Source organism: Balaenoptera borealis (assembly GCF_965194805.1).
Source record: "Balaenoptera borealis genome assembly, chromosome: 16".
Taxonomy (NCBI): Eukaryota; Metazoa; Chordata; class Mammalia; order Artiodactyla; family Balaenopteridae; genus Balaenoptera; species Balaenoptera borealis.
The window spans coordinates 37,176,111-37,197,334 of record NC_138872.1 but is presented as its reverse complement, the minus strand read 5'-3'; the positions used below and the strand labels follow the sequence as shown (position 1 = coordinate 37,197,334).

Genomic DNA, 21,224 nt, shown 5'->3' with positions numbered 1-21,224 from the left:
AGAAAACACTATTTTCTGGGGAATTCCCTGGTAGTCCAGTGGTTAGGACTCCACACTTCCACTGCAGGGGACATGGGTTCAATCCCTGGTTGGGGAAATAAGATCCTATGTGCCACTCAGTGTGGCCAAAAATTAAAAAAAGAGAAAAGCAAAGCAAAGCAAAGCAAACACTGTATTTTCTTCTTAATTAGAAAAAAGTTAAAGTATGACTCAGTCACAGTAGGCAGAATGAAGTGTACATATGATTGGTATTCACTGAATTCAAAACCTAGGGTTGGTAGAATTTCTAGAAAGAAAACAAAGGCCATACATCTTTAGTAACTACAGTAGATTAAAAAAAATTCAAGAAGACTCTAAATGATTACATCTTTGTTCTTTCATTCAAAACTCATAACTTATACTTTTACTATTCTGTTGAATTAATTGAACATGTTCTGGGGCATATCTTTTTAGTTTCTAACGTATATAGCTGATTGTCCTGCTATGGGCACTAACACTTTAAGTACTTGATAAAAATCCATATGCTTTCCTTTTCAGCCATATAATCAAAGTTTTATTTATATTTCTTTGCTTAGAATAATTCCTGTGCTCCATTTTGTCATGCATTTGGTTAACATCGGTTTCACTTAGATTCACTTACTCTTATCAAGATTTCAATTTATTGAAACAAACCACCCAGTTGAAGATGAATTCCAAAAGTGAAATTGCTGTGTAGCCATCACAAAGGGAGACAGGGTTGCCGAGGCTGCTGCGTTTTCACTCTGACATTTCTACTTTGGTTGAACTGTAGTTGTTCTTCATGTATACATTTTAATTGACTTCTTAAATATAAACTTCTGAGCAATTATACTGGGGAAAAGTAACCAGTGGCCTAGTAAACAAGATCCATAAACCTGAGGATCCATGACTTTAGAAGGTGTGCCTGTGAATACAAAATTAGGTAGGAATGTGAATATTTAGAATGAGGTAATAATTCATAGCAAAGTATTCAATATGAAGTTAACACGCTAACAATGCAAACATCACACAATCAGAAAAGCAGTATATTTTTACTAGTAGATTACCACCCCACCTTTCTAATATCTTGACCCCTACACATTTTGGTGCAAAATGCTTTCATTATCTCTTTACTGTTAAATATAAAAATTATTTTGAAACATCCTTCTGTAGAGAAAATAGAAACATAATACAGCTTTCCCTTTAAGATGTCTGATTGAAATTTATTTTTACTGACATCTAGAAAAGTTTATTTGGGCATCACATGTTGTTATCAGTAGTGGCATGTAAACTTTATTAGAATTATCAAATTTTGGAACACCTCTACCACATTTCTTAAATGTGTGAGTCCTAAGATTTCAGTGCATTTGAAGTTTGCTTGTACAATGACTAATCTTAATACTCTTTAAATTGATGAACCACATTATCAGTGACTTGTCATTGTCTTCCTTATTTGACTGTGATGAATTGTATGTTATCTTCATAATCTTCTTTTGTGTCAAAGAATGGAAATATTTCCTTGTGTTCATATGATCCACTCGTTTTTATCAATTGAATTATCAAACAAGAGCTAATCCTTTACTGCTATTCACCATTTTCCTCCTAATGCATGCTTTGGATGTGGTCTGAAAATTATTTTGGTACAAAAGGTTTCTTCAATGTCAGAATAATTTCTGTTGATTTAATCAAATGTTTGTTTCCTATTCAATTTTTAAAAGTTTTTCTGCCATTCTTAAATAGAGATGATATAAAAGGTACCTTTCTCATATGATCGAAGCAAAGAGGTTTAATTTCTCACTTGTTTTAATGGTACCTTCAAAACAACTTTCCATATGCTGTTTAAATGGTATGTTCAAACTATATCAACTTTCTATACAAACGTTTTATGAATCTTTGAAAATACATTTCTGCATACTTAATGTGTTGTTACGCCCATGTGTTAAGGTTTAAGAAGCTTTATAATAGGCAGACTTTCGCCATGCACATATACCAAGAGCTGCAGGCACACTTATATTGTAATATGCTTTCAGGTCCTGCATCTTTGTACTATGATGCTGGGTCAGTCAGTACGTGGAGGTGTTGGAGATTTCCTGGATGCCCTTGCTGTACTTGGGACGACTAGAAAAAACTGAACTGTAATGGAAATTGATTGCAAAACACATAAATATATCCCACTATTACAAACCAAAAGCATTTCCAACTCAAGTTCCCCCTTAGCTAGAGCCCCCAAATAGCTATAGCCACTCCAACTCCATGCAGCATATAGAGAAGTGCAATGTAGGAAGTTGGAACGCAAAGAGACAGCTCTCGTAACCAGTAGCTGTTAAAATATCTTACTTTTGCATAATTTGCAAAAATATATGATCATGTGAACATATTGCTAGGGTCCTTCCCAGGGCCTTGATGTCCATGAACAAGTGAGTGGCCTTGAGCCTTTAGTTTTATTGGCTTCATGATACATTTATCTCTGTTCCTTATCTTGCAGGGAAGTATCAGAAGCAAAGACAGTGAAGACATTGTTGATGAACTAGTGGTGATGAGTGAGTGTTGGCAATTCCAAGAAATCCTGAAATTCCCTTAAATCTTACACTTGAGAGAAGTTTCTCAAATATGACAATAATCTTTAAAAATAGAATTCTCTAGTACCAAAAACTTTAATAAACTTTCTTAAAGTATACATTAAAAAAATTTTTTTTTTCCACAGTCAGCCTGGCTGGGCTTTCCTTGAAATGATCTAAGAGGGAGCCTGGGTTTTGTGGTTCATTCATTTATTTATAATTCAGTTTCTGTTATGAATTTCTTACTACCAGGACCATGCTGTTTGTCTCCTTGTGTCACTCTTCTGCATCAGCTAGCCTGGACATGTTTTCATGATAATGGCAAAAATGCAAGAAAAATCAAAAGAGCACAAGCACTTGAAAATACAGGGAAGCTGCTGTGTCCCATTGGCTAAATCAAGCCAGGTAACCAAACCTAGAGTCAGAGAGGAAGTGGCCTAAAAATTATTTGGTGAAAAGCATGGATACAGTGAAAGATGAGGAATTTGGGCAATTTTTTTCAACCAGTCTATCCTGGTGTCTAAAACTGAACCCTTGATTTTCTTGACCAACATATCAGAAAAACCCAAACGAACTTTTTGGCCAACCCAATACTTGCTATGGTCTGAATGTTGGTCTTCTACGAAAAGCATATGTTGACATTATAACCTTCAAAGATGATGGTGTTAGTAGGTGGGCCTTTGAGACGGTGACTAGGTCATGAGGGTGGAGGCCTCATGAATGGAGTTAGTGTACTTATGGGAGAGATCCCACTGAGCTCCCTAGCCCCTCCCACCATATGAGGATGAGGCCTGGAGGAGAGCCTTCACCCAGTTACGCTGTTGCCATCCTGATTTCAGACTTTCAGCCTCCAGAACTGTGAGAAATACATTTCTGTGGCTTACGAGCTACCCAGTCTGTGATATTTTGTTATAGCAGCCCAAAGGGACAAAAGCAACATTTAAATCTGTTCCTCTCCAGCTGTCTCCCAGCTCAATAGGTGGCATCGCTGTCCACCCTACTGCTCAGGCGGAAATACCTTCTCTTGCACCATAGCCAACCCATCAAAGAGTCATCTATACTTTGAAAGTATATCTAGAGTCAGACCACTTTTCACTGTCCTGACCACTGCCACCCTAAGTGTGAGCTGCTATCATCCTTCACCTGTGCTCCCTAACTAGTCTCTTATCTAATATTCTTGCTTTCACTCTTAACCTCCTGCAATGTTTCCACCCCACCTAGGGACAGTTTTAAAGTATAAATCAAAATGTCACCTTCTATTCAAAGCTCTCCAATGGTTCTCCCATCAGATTTATAATAAAATCCAAAATGTTCACCATAGCCTGTTAGACCATCCACAGTCTGGTCACTGACTGCTTGCTCTATCTTATATTTATACCGTCCTTTTGTTATGGACTCCATTATAGCCACATGGGCCTTCAGTGTTGTTCTCTGAACATTCATGACCTTAGGACATTTGCACATGTTGTCTCCGTAGCCTGAAGTACTGTTGACCCCACTGTCTATAATGCTCATTTATTTACTTCATTCAGGTTCCTCCTCAAATGCTACCTCTTAGGAGTCTCTTATTTGATCTCTTTTTCTAGTAACTTTCTGTCACTCTCATTGCTGCCCAACTTTTTCTTTCTTCATAGCACATGTTTCTCCTGGATATTACAGGCTGTGGGTTCAGTTCCAGACCGCTGTGGTAAAGCAAATACCACAATAAAGCAAGTCACAGGAATTTTTTGGTTTCCTAGTACATATAAAAGTTATGTTTATTCAACACTGTAGTCTCTTAAGTGTGCAATAGCATTATGTTTAAAAAAAAAACAATGTACATACCTTAATACCTTAATACTTTGTTGCTAAAAAATGCTATCCATTATCTGGCAACCCAGGGTTGCCAGAAACCTTCAATTTGTAAAAAACGCAGTATCTGTAAAGCATAACAAAGTAAAAGCACAGTAGAAAGAGGTTTGCCTGTATAATGTGCACTTGTTGAATGAAAAAAAAATAACCTAAAGGAAGTCGAATAAAGTTCTAGGAGCATTACAACTAGCATGAAGATATTCCCCAAATAAGTCATGGTATCTGGGAGAACTGACAGCACAGAAAAATCTTACTATTGAAAAAGTAGTGTCTACCATTTCTGGTCATGTAGAATGTAACATTTGTTGTGTTCCTAGTCATACTCCATTTTCTGGAATATATCTCCAAGTGTATATTAGAAATACATAGACAAATATGAGTTGTTTAACAGCAAGCTAAGTGCTCATCAGCTACACTCTTGCTTCCTCCTAACTTTAAACTCAGGCCACAGGGGGTGCTCCGGCATGCTAGGAAAATTTGGAAAACTTGATTGAGCCCAGCTTCTTCAACTGGACCAAAGCAGAAGAGCTCGTGTCATTGTGGGAAGCTTTAAATCAGGATTTTTATCCTTTTGCTGTGCCATGGACTTCTCTGGCCATCTCAGGAAGACCAGGAACCAATTTTTAACATGGTGTTTTGTTTATTTAGTGAGATGAAATTCACAAGACATAAAATGAATCATTTTAAAGTGAACAACTCACTGATATTTAGTACATTCATAAAGTTGTGCAACTGCCACCTCAATCTAGTTTCAAAACATTTCCATCAATCCAAAATAAAATACTGTAGGCATTAAGCAGTTCTGTTTATTCCCTTGTCCCCCAAGCCCTTGGTAACCACCAATCTGTTTTCCCTTTCCATAGGTTTTCCTATTCTAGATATTTCGTATAAATGGAATCATACAATATGTGACCTTTGGTGTCTTGCTTCTTTCATTTAGTATAATGTTTTAGAGGTTCATTCACATTGTAGCATGTATTAGTATTCATTCTCTTTTATGCCTGAATAATATTCCATTGTATGGATATACCACACTTATCCATCCATCTGTTGATGGACATTTAGGTTGTTTCCTTTTTTTTTTTTTTTTTTTTGCTATTGTGAATAACACTACTACAAACAATCCTGTACCAATATTTGTTTGAGTACCTATATTCAGTTCTTTTGGGTATATACTTAGGGGTGGAATTGCTGGGTAACCACAGTGGCAAAATAATGCTTTAAAATGCATAAAATAAAATACCTAGGATTATAAAGGAAGCCAAGTATGCTGACACTGAGTTATCAAAACATTAAATAGGGCTTCCTTGGTGGCACAGTGGTTAAGAATCCACCTGCCAATGCAGGGAATGTGGGTTTGAGCCCTGGTCCGGGAAGATCCCACATGCCACGGAGCAACTAAGCCTGTGCACCACAACTACTGAGCCTGCGCTCTAGAGCCCGTGAACCACAACTGCTGAGCCTGTGTGCCACAACTACTGAAGGCCGCACGCCTAGAGCCCATGCTCCGCAACAAGAGAAGCCACCGCAATGAGAAGCCTGCGCACTTCATCGAAGTGGAGATTAGACAGTCCTCATATTGCAGAGACATCGTCACTAGGTTTTGAGCTGTTATCTTTGTTTTCTGTATTAGATTAAGTAAAATTTTGTATAACTCAGTTAGGAATTAAAATAACTTTTCTAAATCTAATGTTGCATAGTGCTTCAGACTATCTGAAGTTCTTACACATGCATCACCTCATTTAATCCTCTGAAAATTGTGAGTACCTGCTCTTGTCTGAGTCCAAGCTGTCATTACCATGGGTTCAAGACAAAGAGGCCCAGACACAGAATGATTTAGTCAATCAAGTTCAAAAAGCAAGCATGCACCAGTGTGTCTAGAACTTGGGGGTATCTAGCAAATAAAAATTTTAAGTGCTTTTTCTGGTTGGACCAGAAAAGCAACATATCCAAATTTAATTGTTCACTTGGTTTTTCAGCACAAGGAACAGTTACTCCTAAAATAAAAGCCAATACATTACAAGCTGCTCTTCCAGATGAAAAGAGCATTAACATGAGAATATTACCTATAGTTCATAGTTCTGAAAAACTCAGTCCTTCCACTGGCTCAGGGGAAACGTCTCATAGACAGAGGCCAGACATTCAAACAGGATATTTTCCTATAGGAAAAGCTGAGATTGTTTTTTAAAAAATCATTTTATTAATACCTTAAAAGAAAAACAAATTAGTGCTCAATCTATATCTGAGGACATCCAAAGAAAGGAAGTAGTTCTTTAGGTTCCCAAGAAGTTTCCCTCGAGAGAGTTCAGTGCAGTTGAACAAGGGCGTAAATAATTACTGCAAACATGCAGTCCCATACGTCACAGTTATCTTGCTTCGAAGGAAAGAAAATCCCTTTTTGAATGGATTACGTTTTCTACTCCTCCCCAAAGTCATTTATTCAAATTTTAGTGTTCCTATTATATTGTTGCTTTCTCCCGTGGAACCAGAACACACTTTATTCCAACAGTTAAGAAGGAGGAAGGGATGCGGGGTTCTGGCTATAAATATTTTATTATAGAGAGAGACAAAGATCACAGAGGGGCAGATGAATAGCAGGAAACAAAATGTGATGATGTTTTCAACTCCTCAGAGGAAGCTTATATTAAACCATCTCTGCCAGCTTGTTTTCTGCTTGGCTTTTACACTGTCAGGCCTGGTAATAAAACCCTTTGTGCACCTAGAGTTTACCTATTAGATGAGGAGCACAGCATCTAGCTGAAAGTATAGAATTATCTCCATTCTAAAGTATATACAAAGAGGGCAGGGATCAATTAGGAGTTTGGGATTAACATGTACACACTCCTATATATAAAATAGACAACCAACAAGGACCTACTGTATAGCACAGAGAACTATATTCATTATTTTGTAATAACCTATAAGGGAAACAAATCTGAAAAATTATATATATATATATATATTTATATATATAACTAAATCACTTTGCTGCACACCTGAAACTAACACAACATTGCAAATCAACTATACTTCAATTAAAAAATAAAATAAAATTGAAATTTTAAAAGTATACACAAAGAAAAACTTTAAAAATGGCACAGTGGTAAAGACAATATTTTTCAAGAAGGATGATCCATATTAGTTCCTTGTGGAAAGGTTCTATTCTAGTTTTAAAAAAACAGGTTGGAATTGTTGGAAGATTTAGCCTGATGGGATTTAGCAGCTTTCGTGATTTCATAACCTATTGGAGTTCCTTTGGCCAGAACTCAATATTAATGAGGCCAAAGTCATAGCCTATTCTCATAGAGAAAAAAAAAAAGTCCTGTTTTGCTAACATAATAACACAGACCACATATTAAACCTACCATTCACGAATTTGCATTTCTTGTTACTAGGAGAAGTGGATGAAAGGGTGAATGATGCAACAAACATTCTAAGGTTATAGGGCTGCTGGGACCCATTTCATCCTGGTCTAAACCACCTTAAAATGCATCGGCATGAGTACTTTCATCTTTGAATGAGAGGAGAAAAAAATGTGCAGAAAAAGAACTGTTTGTTCTAATATAGCTGATGGTCAATTTTTGTTCTGTTTTACATAAAATAGACTCTTAGAGATTTTGAGTTATATATTATAACACACATACATATCACAGCCATAGACATTCTTGTTTTGATGGTAAGCCAAAATGTGGGTGAACTATAACTTTTTTTTTCAAATTACCCACAGGTGACAGGTCAGTATATTTTGGCTTTAAGAGCTAAATTCAGTTGTCTACAGTGCTGCTTGTGTTGGTTTTGTACTTAATAAAAACAAGAACTAACATTTTTTTACCATTCACTGTTGGCCAGGTACTTTACACAGGCCATTTCCACTTTATCGTGAGGACCACTCTAGGTTACAGAAAATAGTGTCCATCTTCACTTTTCAGATGAGTAAATAAATTTGGGGAATAGTGAATTGGCCCAAATCATACAGTTAGTACAAGGTGGAACCATGGCTGTCAATTTCAAAGCCAACCCCTTCCTCTTGAAGGTTAAAAATGGAAATATGAAATTTAATTTACATCTGTACCTCATATTAAGATGCACATTATCATCAGGTTCAGAATCGGATAGCTGTTACCTGAACATTCAGATTGCTTTTTTTAGGTCAATAGTGGCGATATGGCTTTATCAAAGACATATAAGTAAAGGTTTCTTAGTGGGTTGTTTAAAGAGAAAGAAATTAGAGAGTTTTAGTGATGATCTAGGCACATATTAAAGTAAGTTAATGACATCTGTTTTTCTTAGTGTTTTGCAGAATAAATAGAAAATGAAAAGTAATGCTAAATTTTACAAAATAAACTCAAAGCAAATATTGGTTAATTATATGGAAAATGTAATATAATTGTACTAATAAAGTAAGATGCATTTCATTCATTTTATTTTTCTGCATCAAGGTATTACTTTTGTAAAATATGTTGAGTTGTCTTATTGTTATGCAGTAGACCCATATGGTTTTATCAGTCTTGAAATCGCATTTCCTGACAAGGTGACTTATCTCCTGATACTCTGAAATATATGAAGAGAATCTCACAAGACTTTAAAAGGAAATTGTGTCTAGTTATATTTTAGCTGACTTCTTAAAAACTTTTATTTTTTGGCTGTGTTGGGTCTTTGTTGCTGCGTGCGGGCTTCTCTAGTTGCGGCGAGCGGACACTACTCTTCGTTGCGGTGCACAGGCTTCTCATTGCGGTGGCTTCTCTTGTTGGCAGAGCACGGGCTCTAGACGTGCAGGCTTCAATAGTTGCAGCATGCAGGCTCAGTAGTTGCAGGACGTGGGCCCTAGAGAGCACAGGGCTTCAGTAGTTCCAGTGCATGAGCTCAGTAGTGGTGGTGTGCAGGCTCTAGGGCGCGTGGGCTTCAGTAGTTGTGGCGCATGGGCTTGCTCTGCGGCATGTGGGATCTTCCTGGACTAGAGATCGAACCCGTGTACCCTGCATTAGCAGGTGGATTCTTAACCGCTGTGCCACCAGGGAAGTCCATTTTAGATGATTTTGAACACATAAGAAGTGAGCTTTCAGAATCATCCTATTTCGTGTTACGTACGCAAAACATTGCCTTCTGCAAATCCTACTGATCCCAACAATGGTAGTTTAAAACATAGGGTGTGCTTTTGCAGAGGTGATTTTACCAACAAATTACTTTCCATGAACTACAACTAAATCAAGGTTAACTTTAAACAGTTTAAAATTTTGAGAAGTAAACTTAATTGGAAAAATTTTGTAGCAGCTTTAAAACATAAATCTGTATTCCTAAGGAAGTCTTTTTTTTTTTTCCACACACACACACACACACACACACTGTATTTTATTTTTACAAGAGATAAATAAACTGACACCAAGCATTGTAAATGGATGACCACAACAAAAGCAACAATGATTGCAATTACCAAACACGAAACACATTCATAGTATGTCATAATATTGACATTCAGTCCAGTAATCCTCCACTGTAACAGCTCCTTTACTTTGCAGTGAAAATTGGTTTGTATATTTTTTGCCTCTGAGTCATTGTGGGATTTTTTTTTTTTATTCAAACAGAAAGTCACAAAAATTATAATCATCCTCATCAGTTCACTCAGTCCCATGTAATTAATTTTTTTTTCATCTTGATCTTTTGTTAGTACTTTTATGAATTCATCAGTTTTCCATTACAGTTCTGAAAATGCTTATTCATTCAGTTCAGCAGTATTGTTAGTTACCAGAAACCTGTACTTGTCAGAGTCTTTTCCATGAATTCCTTGAAGATGAAACCCTTTTATAGGAACATTTTTGCAAAAGCATCAGAGTACACCCAGGACTGTCTGTAAATGACAAAAGAATTAAAAATGACCACGATTAAAGATTTGATGGAAGTTCATAATAATGCAATTGACAAGGAAATTTAGTTATTTCTAAGATATACATTTTAAAGTAATAACTAGAATTATGACTTATAACATTATACCAGAGCATATAAGATTTTTAGAAATTTCATGTAATGCCTGAAACATTTATAGTAACATATTTCCATACAAATAACCCAAAGAAAGTTCAATATTAGTTGTTTTTTTTTTTTTTGGTTTGTTTTTTTATACTGCAGGTTCTTATTAGTCATCAATTTTATACACATCAGTGTATAAATGTCAATCCCAATCACCCAATTCAGCACACCACCATCCCCACCCCACCGCGGTTTCCCCCCTTGGTGTCCATACGTTCGTTCTCTACATCTGTGTCTCAACTTCTGCCCTGCAAACCAGTTCATCTGTACCATTTTTCTAGGTTCCACATACATGCGTTAATATACGATATTTGTTTTTCTCTTTCTAACTTACTTCACTCTGTATGACAGTCCCTAGGTCCATGCACATCTCAACAAATGACTCAATTTCGTTCCTTTTTATGGCTGAGTAATATTCCATTGTATATATGTACCACATCTTCTTTATCCAGTCGTCTGTCAATGGACATTTAGGTTGCTTCCATGACCTGGCTATTGTAAATAGTGCTGCAATGAACACTGGGGTGCATGTGTCTTTTTGAATTGTGGTTTTCTCTGGGTATATGCCCAGTAGTGGGATTGCTGGGTCATATGGTAATTCTATTTTTAGTTTTTCAAGGAACCTCCATACTGTTCTCCATAGTGGCTGTATCAATTTACATTCCCACCAACAGTGCAAGAGGATTCCCTTTTCTCCACACCCTCTCCAGCATTTGTTTGTAGATTTTCTGATGATGCCCATTCTAACTGGTGTGAGATGATACCTCATTGTAGTTTTGATTTGCATTTCTCTAATAATTAGTGATGTTGAGCAGCTTTTCATGTGCTTCTTGGCCATCTATATGTCTTCTTTGGAGAAATGTCTATTTAGGTCTTCTGCCCATTTTTGGATTGGGTTGTTTGTTTCTTTAATATTGAGCTGCATGGGCTGTTTATATATATTTGGAGATTAATCCTTTGTCCATTGATTCGTTTGCAAATATATTCTCCCATTCTGAGGGTTGTCTTTTCATCTTGTTTATGGTTTCCTTTGCTGTGCAAAAGCTTTGAAGTTTAATTAGTTCCGATTTGTTTATTTTTGTTTTTATTTCCATTACTCTAGGAGGTGGATCAAAAAAGATCTTGCTGTGATTTATGTCAAAGAGTGTACTGCCTATGTTTTCCTCTAAGAGTTTTATAGTGTCTGCTCTTATATTTAGGTCTCTAATCCATTTTGAGTTTATTTTTGTGTATGGTGTTAGGGAGTGTTCTAATTTCATTCTTTTACATGTAGCTGTCCATTTTTCCCAGCACCACTTATTGAAGAGACTGTCTTTTTTCCATTGTATATCCTTGCCTCTTTTGTCATACATTAGTTGACCATAGGTGCGTGGGTTTATCTCTGGGTTTTCTATCTTGTTCCATTGATCTATGTTTCTGTTTTTGTGCCAGTACCATATTGTCTTGATTACTGTAGCTTTGTAGTATAGTCTGAAGTCAGGGAGTCTGATTCCTCCAGCTCCGCTCTTTTCCCTCAAGACTGCTTTGGCTATTCGGGTCTTCTGTGTCTCCATACAAATTTTAAGATGATTTGTTCTAGTTCCGTAAAAAATGCCATTGGTAATTTAATAGGGATTGCATTGCATCTGTAGATTGCTTTGGGCAGTATACTCATTTTCACAATATTGATTCTTCCAATCCAAGAACATGGTATATCTCTCCATCTGTTGGTATCATCTTTAATTTCTTTCATCAGTGTCTTATAGTTTTCTACATACAGGTCTTTTGTCTCCCTAGGTAGGTTTATTCCTACGTATTTTATTCTTTTTGTTGCAAATGGGAGTGTTTCCATAATTTCTCTTTCAGTTTTTTCATCATTAGGGTATAGGAATGCAGGAGATTTCTGTGCATTAATTTTGTATCCTGCAACTTTACCAAATTCATTGATTAGCTCTAGTAGTTTTCTGGGGGCATTTTTAGGATGCTCTATGTATAGTACCATGTCATCAGCAGACAGTGAAAGTTTTACTTCTTCTTTTCCAATTTGTATTCCTTTTATTTCTTTTTCTTCTCTGATTGCCATGGCTAGGACTTTGAAAACTATGTTGAATAATAATGGTGAGAGTGGACATCCTTGTTTTGTTCCTGGTCTTAGAGAAAATGCTTTTAGTTTTTCACCATTGAGAATGATGTTTGCTGTGGGTTTGTCGTATATGGCCTTTACTATGTTGAGGTAGGTTCCCTCTATTCCTACTTTCTGGAGAGTTTTTATCATAAATGGGTGTTGAATTTTGTCCAAAGCTTTTTCTGCATCTATTGAGATGATCATATTCTTTTTATGTTTCAATTTGTTAATATGGTTTATCACATGGATTGATTTGCATATATTGAAGAATCCTTGCATCCCTGGGATAAATCCCACTTGATCATGGTGTATGATCCTTTTAATGTGTTGGATTCTGTTTGCTAGTATTTTGTTGAGGATTTTTGCATCTATATTCATCAGTGATATTGGTCTGTAATTTTCTTTTTTTGTGCTATCTTTGTCTGTTTTGTTTTCTGGGTGATGGTGGCCTCATAGAATGAGTTTGGGAGTGTTCCTTCCTCCACAATTTTTTGGAAGAGTTTGAGAATGATGGTGTTAGCTCTTCTCTAAATGTTTGATGGAATTCACCTGTGAAGCCATGTGGTCCTGGACTTTTGTTTGTTGGAAGATTTTTAATCACAGTTTCAATTTCATTACTTGTGATTGGTCTGTTCATATTTTTTATTTCTTCCTGGTTTAGTCTTGGAAGCTTATACCTTTCTAAGAATTTGTCCATTTCTTCCAGGTTGTGCATTTTATTGGCATAGAGTTGCTTGTAGTAGTCTCTTAGGATGCTTTGTATTTCTGTGGTGTCTGTTGTAACTTCTCCTTTTTCATTTCTAATTTTATTCATTTGAGTCCTCTCCCTCTTTTTCTTGATGAGTCTGGCTAATGGTTTATCAATTTTGTTGATCTTCTAAAAGAACCAGCTTTTAGTTTTATTGATCTTTGCTATTGTTTTCTTTGTTTCTTTTTCATTTTTTTCTACACTGATCTTTATGATTTCTTTCCTTCTGCTAACTTTGGAATTTGTTTGTTCTTCTTTCTCTAGTTACTTTAGGTGTAAGGTTAGATTGTTTACTTGAGATTTTTCTTGTTTCTTCAGGTAGGCTTTTATAGCTATAAACTTCCCTCTTAGAACTGCTTTTGCTGCATCCCATAGGTTTTGGATCATCGTGTTTTCATTGTCATTTGTCTCTAGGTATTTCTTGATTTCTTCTTTGATTTCTTCAGTGATCTCTTGGTTATTTAGTAACGTATTGTTTAGCCTCCATGTGTTTGTGTTTTTACGTTTTTTCCCCCTGTAATTCATTTCTAATCTCATAGCACTGTGGTCAGAAAAGATGCTTGATATGATTTCAATTTTCTTAAATTTACTGAGGCTTGATTTGTGACCCAGGATTTGATTTATCCTGCAGAATGTTCCATGCGCACTTGAGAAGAAAGTGTAATCTGCTGTTTTTGGATGGAATGTCCTATAAATATCAATTAAATCTATGTGTTCTATTGTGTCCTTTAAAGCTTCTGTTTCCTTATTTATTTTCATTTTGGATGATCTGTCCATTGGTGTAAGTGAGATGTTAAAGTCCCTCATTATTATTGTGTTACTGTCGATTTCCTCTTTTATAGCTGTTAGCAGTTGCCTTATGTATTGAGGTGCTCCTATGTTGGGTTCATATATATTTATAATTGTTATATCTTCTTCTTGGATTGATCCCTTGATCATTATGTAGTGTCCTTCCTTGTCTCTTGTAACATTCTTTATTTTAAAGTCTATTTTATCTGATATGAGTACAGCTACTCCAGCATTCTTTTGAATTCCATTTTCATGGAATATCTTTTTCCATCCCCTCACTTTCAGTCTCTATGTGTCCCTAGGTCTGTAGTGGGTCTCTTATAGACAGCATATATATGGGTCTTGTTTTTGTATCCATTCAGCAAGCCTGTGTCCTTTGGTTGGAGCATTTAATCCATTCACGTTTAAGTTAATTATCAATATGTATGTTCCTATGACCATTTTCTTAATTGTTTTGGGTTTGTTTTTGTAGGTCCTTTTCTTCTCTTGTGTCTCCCACTTAGAGAAGTTCCTTTAGCGTTTGTTGGTGCTGAATTCTCTTAGCTTTTGCTTGTCTGTAAAGCTTTATTTTCTCCATCGAATCTGAATGAGATCCTTTCTAGGTAGAGTAATCTTGGCTGTAGGTTCTTCCCTTTCATCACTTTAAGTATATCATGCCACTTCCTTCTGGCTTGTAGATTTTCTGCTGAGAAATCAGCTGTTAACCGTATGGGAGTTCCCGTGTATGTTATTTGTCATTTTTCCCTTGCTGCTTTCAATAATTTTTCTTTGTCTTTAATTTTTGCCACTTTGATTACTATGTGTCTCGGCGTGTTTCTCCTTGGGTTTATCCTGTATGGGACTCTCTGCGCTTCCTGGACTTGGGTGGCTATTTCCTTTCCCATGTTAGGGAAGTTTTTGAGTATAATCTCTTCAAATATTTTCTCTGGTCCTTTCTCTCTTCTCCTTCTGGGACCCCTATAATGTGAATGTTGTTGCATTTAATATTGTCCCAGAGGTCTCTTAAGCTGTCTTCATTTATTTTCTTTCTTTTTCTTTATTCTGTTCTGCAGCAGTGAATTCCACCATTCTGTCTTCCAGGTCATTTATCCGTTCTTCTGCCTCAGTTATTCTGCTATTGATTCCTTTTAGTTTAGTTTTCATTTCAGTTGTTGTATTGTTCATCTCTGTTTGTTTGTTCTTTAATTCTTCTAGTTCTTTTTTAAACATTTCTTGCATCTTCTCGATCTTTGCCTCCATTCTTATTCTTAGGTCCTGGATCATCTTCACTATCATTATTCTGAATTCTTTTTCTGGAAAGTTGCCTATCTCCACTTCATTTAGTTGTTTTTCTGGGGTTTTATCTTGTTCCTTCATCTGGTACATTGCCCTCTGCCTTTTCATCTTGTCTATCTTTCTGTGAATGTGGTTTTTGTTCCACAGGATGCAGGATTGTAGTTCTTCTTGCTTCTGCTCTCTGCCCTCTGGTGGATGAGGCTATCTAAGAGGCTTGATGGTAGGGACTAGTGCTGGGTAGAGCTGACTGTTGCTCTGGTGGGCAGAGCTCAGTAAAACTTTAATCCACTTGACTGTTGATGGGTGGGGCTTGGTTCCCTCCCTGTTGGTTGTTTGGCCTCAGGCAACCCAACACTGGAGCCTACCTGGGTTCTTTGGTGGGGTAATGACAGACTCTGGGAGGGCTCACGCCAAGGAGTACTTCCCAGAACTTCTGCTGCCAGTGTCCTTGTCCGCACGGTGAGCCACAGCCCCCCCTCCCCGCCTCTGCAGGTGACCCTCCAACACTAGCAGATAGGTCTGGTGCAGTCTCCCCTGGGATCACTGCTCCTTCCCCTGGGTCCCGATATGCACACTACTTTGTGTGTGCCCTCCAAGAGTGGAGTCTCTGTTTCCCCCAGTCCTGTTGAAGTCCTGCAGTCAATTCCCACCAGGCTTCAAGGTCTGATTCTCTAGGAATTCCTCCTCCCATTGCCAGACCCCCAGGTTGAGAAGCCTGACATGGGGCTCAGAACCTTCACTACGGTGGGTAGACTTCTATGGTATAAGTGTTCTACAGTCTGTGAGTCACCCACCCACCAGTTATGGGATTTGATTTTACTGTGATTGCACCCCTCCTACCGTCTCATTGTGGCTTCTCCTTTGTCTTTGGATGTGGGGTATCTTTTTTGGTGAGTTCCAGTGTCTTCCTGTCTATGATTGTCCAGCAACTAGTTGTGATTCTGGTGTTCTCGCAAGAGGGAGTGAGAGCATGTCCTTCTACTCTGCCATCTTGGTTCCTCTCCTCCTAAGGAAGTCTTAAATGTCTTTCAAGCGCATTAGAAAGTAGATACTTAACGTATGATACCTTCGTTGTTTATGTCACAGAGTACTGGCATTTTTCAGAAAATATAAGTCTCTACAGTGTGTACATTGTGTACTTACAGTTAACTGATGAGTATAATGAAATAAAAGCAGGTATTTCTTCTTATAATCCCAGGAGAAAAATGGAACCATCTTCTGGGAGAAGTTTGGGTTGTGCCATCATGGATAAGGTAGACTACTAATCTATAATTATCTTCAAGGAAATTTTCTTTGGACTTGTCTGAACATGGGATGAACAGTGAGTAATGTTGGGCAGAAGAAAAGAACTAGGCTCTGGAATTTGTCCTTTTCAAAGGATAGGAGAGAATAACTGCTTTCATTTCCTGGATCTTTCATGAAGCATATGAAATCTGTATTAGTCCCTTTCTACCCTGTCAGTAGTATTTATTTTTTATTCATTTAAATGGCAGTGCATATGATTCAGCAATGTGTATTGAGTCTGTCCTCCTTATTCATGGATTTTGTATTTGCAAGCTCACCTTCTTATGCTTTTTGTATTTCTGTGCTTTTTGTTGGTGATTTTGCTGTTGGAAATGGCTCCCCAGCATAGTACTGAAGTACTGCCTAGTGTTCTTAAGTGTAAGAAGGCTGTGATATACCTTACGGAGAAAATACATCTTGGGTAAGCTTCGTTCAGTCATGAGTTACAGTGCTCTTGGCTGTGGGTTGAATGTTAACAAATGAACAATGTATATTAAATGAGATGTCTTTAAATGGAAACACACATAGAACCATACAATAAGGTTGTGTATTGGTTGATTGGTGCAAGTATTGGGGCCAGAAACTAGCAGAAACCTAATCCTGTATTTCCTCTTGGAACAATGGTTCAGCATCACTAATTTAGTATTGGTGGCAACTATATAGAACATAACTACTACAAATAATGAGAATCAGCTGTATTAAACCTGTTTAATAACTAGTTAGTGGATGAGGCCCTAGAGATTCACGGGCCATAGGCACAGTTCCTGTCCCCAGAGGGCTCACCATTGATGGGAGAGATGGACTCACAGTGGAATGAGTAGAGAAAGTGCTGTGACAGATGCAGGCAGTGCTAAGGGGAACTTGACATTGCCTGGAGGTGTCCAGGTAATAGCATGCAGATCAGTAGTTGCATGTCCGAGAAAAGGGTTGAAACAGTAAAGAAAAGACGTACAGCATGGAGAGACGTGAAGTAAATGAGGTTTTATGTTTATTTTTAAACAGAGCATAAGTTGGTGGGGTTCTGACTCATGTTGGTATCATGTTGTTGCAGAAATACACTGTGGCGAAATGCTTCCACCTCTTGCCAAAATGAACACTGAGGAAAAATGAAGAACAGTGAAGAACGCCAACGAAAAGTTACAGACCAGAAATAGCCACACTCCTCTGGAGTCTGATTCATCCACAGCCATCATAAAAAAGGTTGGGGAATAAATTACGTTACGGTTTTTTCCCTTTAAATTTTTATTTTAACTGATACAATGGTGAGAAGACAAAAAAGTACCTTTTTATTCAACATATACTTATTGGGTGATTTCTACATGCTTGCACATTGTTCTAGGCAATTAGGGATACAGTAGTGAACAAAAAAGGCAGGGGTATGGCTTTGAAGGAGCTGACATTCTAGTGGGAGGAGGTAAATAAGTAGAGTCGGCCCTCTGTATTCTCGGGTTTTGCATCCTCATTGAATCCTTGGATGGGGAACCCAAGATACAGAGGGCCAACTTTACTGTGCCGTTTTATATAAGGGACTTGAGCATCCACGGATTTTGGTATCCACAGGGGTCCTGGAACTAATCACCCCCAGATACCAAGGGATGATTGTAAATCAATGCAAAGGAAACTGGCAGCCATTTATAATGTTTATAAACATGATAAACAGGTTAATGAGGTAGAGAATGAATAAAGGGCTACTTCTGTTTGAGTATCAGAGCAGAGCACTCAGAGAATTTTGAGTTGAATGATGGAAAAGAGCCAGCATGGTAAAAGTTTGAAGATAGGACCTTGCATGTGCTGTGAACCAGGATCCAGACAGATATGTTCAAGGCTCGGTTGGAAAGGAGGCCTTTATTGCTTTGAGAGGGTATTTGGAGAAGCATGATGTAGAGAAGAAGTTGGAGAGACTTTAGACATGGAAAAGTATCTTGATTGTACTCCAACGAAGGTAGAAGCCATTGGAGAGATATTAGAGAAATGAATTTATATTATATTTTTAAAAGGACATCCTGCTTTATTTAGCTAAGGGGTAGGGGGCTCAGTAATAGTGGAAAACAGGGTGCCGTCACCTAGGCGAGAGATGATGATGAGTTGGCTTAGGGACCTGGCATGGGGGATAGATGGATTTAAAATAGATTTTGGATCTCCTTCAACCAGATGAAACTAGATAATCATCAATGCTCTTTATGAATCCCCAAACATAATTCTAATTGTCATATGTAAGGTATGCTCTCATTTGTGTTTTAATGTACCGTAGTCAACTGGTAATTTTTTTGCTGTTTCAAAGAACAACTTATGATGTATATATTTGTGGCTTCTGAAACTGAGAGGGGGTTGATGTCACACTGTGAAAAGACATAAAATTCTGCCCTGAAATCTCATGATCAAGGCAGGTTATCTTGCAACACTTTGAGACTTGAGCCTCCCAGATGTTTTTGCAACAACTCTCTTCCTTGCTACATGGTTCCTGACTTCTGAGAACAGTGTTACATGAGCCACAGAGAGGTAGCTCATGTGAAGGGTACCCTTCTGGATGAGAAATGAGTTTTTAAAGGACTAGTAGCTTAGGTTAGTCAAGCATAACTTGAAGACTAAAACTTTCATACTGGATTATTCCTAGGTGGAACATTAAAGGAAAAATGAAAATACTACTTAAAATTGGTGCTTTAAAAAGACAAGAATATATAAGGGATTAATTTCCAAAATATACAAACAGCTCCTACAGTTCAATATCAAAAGAACAAACAACCCAATCAAAAAAATGGGCAGAAGACCTAAACAGACATTTCTGCGAAGAAGACATACAGATGGCCAACAGGCACATGAAAATATGCTCAACATCGTTAATTATTAGAGAAATGCAAATCAAAAACAATAAGGTACCACCTCATACCAGTCAGAATGGCCATCATCAAAAAGTCTACAAATAGTAAATGCTGGAGAGGGTGTGGAGAACAGGGAACCCTCTTACACTGCTGGCAGGAATGTAAATTGATACAGCTACTATGGAAAACAATATGGAGGCTCCTTAAAAAACTAAAAATAGAACTACCATATGACCCTGAAATTCCACTCCTGGGCATATATCCGGAGAAAACCATAATTCAAAAAGATACATGCAACCCAATGTTCATTGCAGTACTATTTACAATAGCCAAGACATGGAAGCAACCTAAATGTCCATCGACAGATTAATGGGTAAAGAAGATATATATACAATGTATATTACTCAACCATAAAAGAAAGAAATAATTCCATTTGCAGCAACATGGATGGACCTAGAGATTATCACACTAAGTGAAGTAAGTCAGACAGAGAAAGGCAAATATCATATGATATCACTTATATATGGAATCTAAAAAAATAATAGAAGTGAACTTATTTACAAAATAGAAACAGACTCACAGACAGAAAGCAAACTTATGGTTACCAAAGGGGGAAGGAGGGGGAGAGGGATAAATTAGGAGTTTGGGATTAACACATACATACTACTATATATAAAACAGATAAACAACAAGGACCTACTGTATAACACAGGCAACTATATTCAATATCTTGTAAAACCTATAGTGGAAAAGAATCTGAAAAAGAATATATATATAATATACACACACATATATGCATGTATGTATAACTGAATCATTTTGCTGTACATGTGAAACATTGTAAATCAACTATACTTCAATTAAAAAAAAAAGATAGGAATATGTGGATTCAAGCAATGTTTGCCAGAGAAACTAATGCTCCCCGCAGACGGGGCTTCATGTGTTGGAGTGTGTGACCATTGAGCAAAGCTCACAGGGGGTTGGTGGGAGGAAAATGAATTATGCGGTTACCTTGGCAGGTGGGTCCAAGATTTCAAGCCCACAACCACTGTTGGAGCATGGACCGACCTCGCGTCTGTGTTTGGAAGGGTTTTCATGAAATGGAAACCCAGCCGAACAGCGCTTTAAGAGCTCAGCAAAGTACTGAGCCCAGCTTTCCAAGAATCATAACTTTCGGAAAAGGTTCTAAATTTGTGTGCTGTAGACCCTTCCTTCCTTCACTCCAAACCCCTATCAAAAGGCTTTAGTTGTCAGAAAAGAGCCTCAGTCAGCAGTTATATAGTGTCAGATAATTGTAAAGCCTCTTGAGATGCCACAAAGTATACACATAAAGGCAAAGAATAGGGTCCAGCAGGAGAAAGCAAGCTCAGCAAACATCTGAGAGGACTGAGACTTCCAGGTACAGCCCCCACTCCATCACACAGGGTGTACTTTGTCTTCTGATCATGAACCACCAAGATACATGTGTCTCAGAGGAGCCACGGCTCAAACTCACTGAGGGGTATTTTATATTCAACAACTCAGGTAGCCAAAAGCAGACTTTGCAAACAGGTAAACAGGTGCAAACCATCAATCTGTACAGTTTCAAGAAACAGTATAGACAAGCTGGTACAGGATGCCTGGGGCGGGTTTTGACTTTTAACAACACATTATAAATCACTAGCTAATGCATTTCACCTCTGTCTTGGCCAAGAATCAATACCATGGTTTCAGGTGCCCTTCAAGATGAGCACAGAGTTACCCAAGATTAACTACAAGTTAACTCTGTCCTCATA

At 37.5% G+C, this 21,224-nt stretch overlaps 1 protein-coding gene and 1 long non-coding RNA gene across 5 annotated transcripts in view; one reads left to right on the top strand and one right to left on the bottom strand.

Annotated features, from left to right (window-relative positions):
* The window catches only part of PAK5 (p21 (RAC1) activated kinase 5), a 320,997-nt gene that overhangs the window by 127,224 nt on the left and 172,549 nt on the right, over positions 1–21,224 (top strand). For all 4 annotated transcript variants that reach the window (XM_082359049.1, XM_082359051.1, XM_082359050.1 and 1 more), the window contains one exon: positions 17,682–17,830. The gene's annotated coding sequence lies outside the window, so the exon portion shown is untranslated. The remainder of the gene's footprint in view (positions 1–17,681; positions 17,831–21,224) is intronic.
* On the bottom strand, positions 809–17,687 carry LOC309612916. Its single transcript, XR_014235407.1, has 2 exons — positions 16,490–17,687; positions 809–6,565 (listed from the first exon to the last, which is right to left on the bottom strand). It is a non-coding gene; the product is annotated as an uncharacterized lncRNA (long non-coding RNA).